Source organism: Gavialis gangeticus, unplaced genomic scaffold (assembly GCF_001723915.1).
Source record: "Gavialis gangeticus isolate Ggan-Ray unplaced genomic scaffold, GavGan_comp1, whole genome shotgun sequence".
NCBI lineage: Eukaryota > Metazoa > Chordata > Crocodylia > Gavialidae > Gavialis > Gavialis gangeticus.
In genome coordinates, this window is record NW_017728992.1 from 146,910,596 (window position 1) to 146,916,624 (window position 6,029).

Here is a 6,029-nt window from a genome sequence, read left to right on the forward strand (position 1 = left end):
CCCCTTACTGACCCCAGCCCTGCCAGTGCCCCTCACTCCCAAACAGCAGTACCCTGCCCCCCCCACTCCCTGCTGGTGCCCCTCACTCCCAACCCACAACCCCCTAGTGCTGCCAGTGCCCTGCACACCCAATTCCACAGTCAGCCATCCCATCCCTTGTGCCTCTTACTCCAGACCCACAGCCCCCTGCCCCCCAGCACTGCTGGTGTCCCTCACTCCCAACCCGCATCCCCCTGGCACTGCCAGTGCACCGCACACCCAACCCACAGTCACCCTTCCTGTCCCCCATGTCCCTTACTCCTGATGTACAGTCCCCTGACCCCCTCCCAGCCCTGGTGGTACCCCCTCATCCCCTACCCACAGTCCCTGCCCTCCCGTGCCCGCCATCCCTGCCAGTGTCCCACACTTTGGACCTGCAGCCTCTGCTCCCCCAGCCTGCTGGTGCCACACACACTCTCTCTTTCTCTTTCTTTCTCTCTCTGTCTCTCTCTCTCTCACCTGGGAGCTTGCCAGAACCTGCGCGGGGAGTGTGTGACCCCCAACAGTCAATCAGGTTGCCCACTGCTGCTGTTACACAAATTGCCAATTGCTCAAATCATGAGTGAGACCTTATAAAGGAGGATAAGTCAAGATACTGCGTGTATTGATTAAGCACTTAATGCACACAAACACACACACACACAACACATTTATACCCCAATTTCTGTTCTGCACTGTTATACATTGCCAGTCTTATCAATACTCAGATTAATTTAGTGGCCAGCCAAGTTGATCACGAGTAGGGAGCCAGGTTCCTGCCAGTTGATCTCGTTAGATGAACCAATGCTCCAGGATAACATGCAGAGCAAGACCCAAAATCGATATGTCTTGCCCCATCTTTTATACCCTTGTCAATTCACACAGTCCTCAGGGCTTTTGTTGTGTTATCACTGTGTTCTTCCTTGAAGGTCAGTTGCCATTGTTCTCTCACTGTTCTTGGTGGATTCTTCTTGTTTTAGTCTTTTATCTGTCTGCATTCTTCAGGAAGTCACCAGCTGATGTTTTCCTTTTTCACAGACACACTCTTACCTATTCTCTCATACACACAGCATACAAATATTGAACACTTATGTCAAGCTACAGAGCAATACAAAATGGAGTTTATTAAGGCAATGCAAAACTCAAGAAAATACATAAGATTAAAAGCAATAGGCAAAAAAGTTGATGTGTATAACATTCCCTTTCTTGATCCTTTAAAATATTTTGTTTTGAATGGATCACTCTAATTTTTGCAAAGCTATATTTTATCAAGTAATTAAGGTATGTGATTTTAATTAAAAATGCATTTATTTCATCCAACAACACATACAACACATTACAATCAGCATTATTCAAGTTAGTATAGAAAAGAAGATAATAGGATGTAACATAACATTTAGGACCGCTATCCATGATGGTGACTGTCCCTTGAAAATATCATACCAATGGTGTATCATCATTTGTCTAGCTTGTTCAGATACCCTCAGAATTTCTGAACCTTGATGTAAAATAGTTACAATACACAGTTGATTTTATTCTTATGTAAGATAGCCAATTTGTGAATTCTTTTGTAACCAATAATTTAAGGTAGTCCATTTGATTCCTAAAGAGAAATGGAAATCAATTCAGTTATTACATCTCCAGGGATGATTTCCTTTAAGATGCTTGCTCAATTCAAAATGCTCAAAAGAAAAGTAAGAAAAACGTAACAATATGCTAATACATCTTAACAAAGCAATAAGCAAAGCTAAGTCAAAATATCCAGGGTTTGTGCCATGCAGTTTCCAGCATTATGTGCAGCTTCTATATATGTATGTTAAATAATCAGTCACGTTAAACTGATCCACGTCCATCACCAACTTCATGGGCTGTTCAAATAAAATTTCATAAGGTTTTATATTGTTCATTGTCCCAGGGACAGTGAGAAGAGGGACCAGGAAGCCCCGCCTGTGAGGCACAGCGTGGAAAAAAAATGAAAATAGAGAAAGGAACACAAAACGACCACTTACCTGCAGGAGGAGCGACACTGGAGGGGTGAAGAGAAGAACCCATGTGGTTTATAAGCCGCACCTTTATACAATTAAAGCCGCTGGGTGATGTCACAGGGACGCACCAGCCAGTGGGGATAAAAGCAGCCACTGGCAGAAAGGCGAGGAGAGCAAGTAAGGAGGCAGAAGCTCTCTGCGCCAGCAACAGACAGAGCCAGCGCGAACTGGGAACTCCCAGACAGCAGGCGGCAGCAGAGGCTGCAAAGACTCCTCTCACCCGGGGTGCCGAGATCGAGCCCCAAAAGGGAAGGAGCATCTGGGGTGACTCACCCATAATACTGCAGGGGAAGCATGGTGGTGGAGATGCCGAACAGTGGCACAATGGGAACAGCGACCTGCAGGAAGAGGCTGAGGTTGAACCCAAGGGAACAGAAGTTCCCCCACCTGGTCGCTCCCAAGTACCAGGCTGGGGAGCTGGGATGGGGTCGGAAAGGGAAGGGGGACCCCAATGGAACCACATCGAAGGAGCACTGCCAAGTATGGGCAGGAGGGTTGGGAGAGCCAGCCAGTAGGACACTGGACTGGAAGGCCCTTTTGGGTTTTTCTTTTTCTTCTTTTCTTCATTTTGTTTTCTTTACTCTTGCCTGACAGGGGCACCCACACTGACCCCAGGAATAGAGCTGACCGGCTCAAGGGGGTTCCAGGCCTAGGGCCCAAGCTGACTGACCATCCTTCCCCAAGGAGCAAGGGGGATACAGTCTAAGGCACAAGGAAGCGGCGATACCATAGAGCACTCATGAGGAACATCCACACTGGAGGGGCGGCCATTTCAAGACCTGGCATCCCACCAGAGGCTGGTGTAGGGGAGGTGGAGCTCCACGAACATCTGGCGAGCAGAGTGGCCACCCCTGAGAGGTCTTTTGAGGCTACCCCCCTTCCATTGGTGTAACATTCAAAGGCATGGCAGGAGAGTTTGGGGGAGGCCAGAGGGACAACCAAAGCCCACCTCGGGGGATCCATGAAGCCAGGGAACGTACGCCCTCTACAGTTCGGGCCAAGGCGGCACATGAGCAGGCATTCAAAGCCAGGGAGGTGCATTCACAAACAGTTATTCTATAATTAAAAGCAATTTATTTATGAAATCTATTTGTAACTTACTTTACGGGCCTCCCCTCCTTTGATAAAATATTAATTAGGACTCAGAAGGTCGGGCCTCTTCTTTTGCACATTGGACATAATTAGCTATCTAAGGTTTCACATCATTTTACATGCCCATCCATTCTGTATTTTGCTTTAATCAATGAAGAGTTTCCTTTACTTCTTTATACAAATACTGATGTACTAGTTTATCAACTCTTGCTTTTCCTGTAAAACGATGGGTTAATGCAGTTTTCACACACATCCTGTTATGTTGGTGTTATAAATAGTATCTAAATACAAATAAGATTTCCTTTATAGCCTTAAAAACATTTCATCAGGTTATTTACTAAACACACCCATATTACTTTTTTAATAAATTCCATTTTGCTAAACAAGTAAACTTTACAACTTAAAACTTTCATATGAATTGCTGTTCTTTGTTTCAAAGATTAGAACAGCTTTCCTGTCCAAACTCAATGAGAAGTGTCTTTGTCTGGGATCCACAGACAAATTCAATTTTTAGAGAGAGTATTACCAATGATTTTTATCACATCTTTATGATATTTATATACATTTAAACTTTTGACAACGTAAAACAAACCAAACGAACCACAACAGGACAAACAACACAAAACAGACAGACAAAACAATTTTTGCTGGGATGATAAAACCATAGCTTAGGTGAAAAAAATGCTGTTGATGGTAATGAGGCCTCATAGTCTTTCAGGCACCTTTGCTATTAGATTGAATCTTACACTATGGTTTCTGCAAAAGAAAACACACAAACATGCCAAGGAAAACTCCTTGCAATAAAATATAATTCATATTTACACATTTACAATGCTGACACGCAGGAACAATGCACAATTCTTGGGATGTTTTTCTTGTATACATACATATATATTAAATGACAAGAGTTATTTACATTTATTTTACTATTTTCAATGGTTCATTGCACAATTTTGGAAATTGGAATTGGGACCTTTACAATTTTTTTCCCAAATGTGAGATCAAGGGATACCAATACCTTTGCTACACTTTAACCAAATTGTCATTTTAAAAATATTTTTTCCTTTTTAGACGGAGAATTTTCCCCCCTGAATTTTTATTAAAAAATCTTTTTCCACATCTTTATTGCTGGGACATTATAAAATATTTAAGGTATTTAGATACAACAATACTATTGTTCCCATGAATATCAATTCCAAATTATACCAGCACTTTTGTGCCAAGGAAATAACCTAAATATTAGCCAAATTCAATATTAAAAATCATTTTACCCCTTCTGCTATAGCTGCTGGAACTTCAGAGTATTTTGTTATACCAGGAGCTGTAACAGTTGTTACTGCATTTAAGGCTCTGAAGTTTATTGTCAGTTTTCAGGTTTTCTTGTTTGCCCCCAAAACAGACCAGAATTAGGGAACTATACATATTAAACATCTATACTATCATTTCCTAAGTTAAACCATCTATTATAACTCATAGTAGATAGTTTATTTCAGCTGCTAGTTAATATTTACACTGCCTTTGTGGGGGAGAAAGTTTGATTTCTCATTTAAAACACACACCCATATCCTACCACATGTAATTCTTTCTGCCTGAGCCTGAAGAAATGCCTTCATTTACTTGTCTTGATTAACTCCATCAGTTACAGTAAGAGCCTTAATAGCTAACACTGAGTTTTTAGAACCATCTTTTTTGTCTTAATAAGCTGTTAACACTTTCCTTTCTAAAAAATTCACACTATTTCTGGAAAGTGAGGGGAGGTAAAAAACAAACAAACTCTTTCTCACCCCCTTTACCAATGAGATTACAGATACTTACACTTCCAGAAATTTCTTGGCCTTGCAATACACACACAGAGCAAACATATTACACTGCTCACATTCTCTATTTTGCACCAACACCTTAGCAGTCTTTACGAAGCCACTCACTCGTTAGGCTCCTTAGGCTCTATTTCTGTTACAAACATTCACAGTTTCCAGCACAGGGCTTAATTTTCTTTGCTACTGACTTCTTATGGGACCAGCAAGAGAAGGTATTTTACTTAACCACCTCGAACACTCTCTGAGATCAAGTTACAACTCTTTTTCAAGGTTGCTATATTTCTTTCTGCTATAAAGCAATTATTTCTAAAATTTCATTCTCGCACTCTCTTCTGCTCTCGTCTCAATGTGGCACCAAGGTGTATTTCTGCCACACGTCTCTTTTCCTTGATCTTCACCAAAGGTTCTTCTGTTGGGGTATGCTCCCCTTAGCCTTTTCTCAATGAAGGGTAACCCACAAGGTGGTGGGAGCTAGGGTTTTAAGGCACCCTATATTTGCCCCTGCCCATTCCCCAGGGTGATTATTATGCAGCATTTTGCAGAAACTACCCGGCTACGGGTAGCTCCACCACACTGGCCACACCCAAGAGGGTGGCAGTTTCAAGTCATACCCAGGACCAAACTTTCCACTCTCCTGCTGTGACCTTACCTAACTTCCAGGTTTCCTTTCTTTTTCCAAATCTTAACCGTATCCTTTACTGGTCTACAGGCTTCACAATCCATTCTCATCAGTGGCCCCTTTCTTGTCTTGCTCTTTGCAAACCAATATATCCAGCAAATCTTGATCTTTCTCTCACAGCTTGTCAGTTCTTACAACACACACACAAGCCAGAAAGCTTTGTTCTAGGACCAAGAAAGCTCCCTCTGAAAGATTGCATGTGATGGATTACATACCACACACAATCCCTGTGGAGAAGCTCCTCCTACCTCTAAAAACGAACCCCCAAACCATGCACCCCTAGAGAAAAGCAAAACAAAACTATCTCTGATAACCTCACTCTTTCTTTCTCTGCCCAGAGTAACTTCTGGGCACTGATCTCTGTTTACACAGCTGTAC

At 42.5% G+C, this 6,029-nt stretch overlaps 1 long non-coding RNA gene across 1 annotated transcript in view; it reads left to right on the top strand.

Moving 5' to 3' along the window:
• LOC109304997 overlaps positions 1-2,874 on the top strand; it is a 32,812-nt gene extending 29,938 nt beyond the window's left edge. Inside the window, exon 3 of the long non-coding RNA XR_002099530.1 lies at positions 2,658-2,874. This is a non-coding gene — a long non-coding RNA (uncharacterized LOC109304997). The remainder of the gene's footprint in view (positions 1-2,657) is intronic.
• The last annotated feature ends 3,155 nt before the right edge of the window (positions 2,875-6,029 follow it).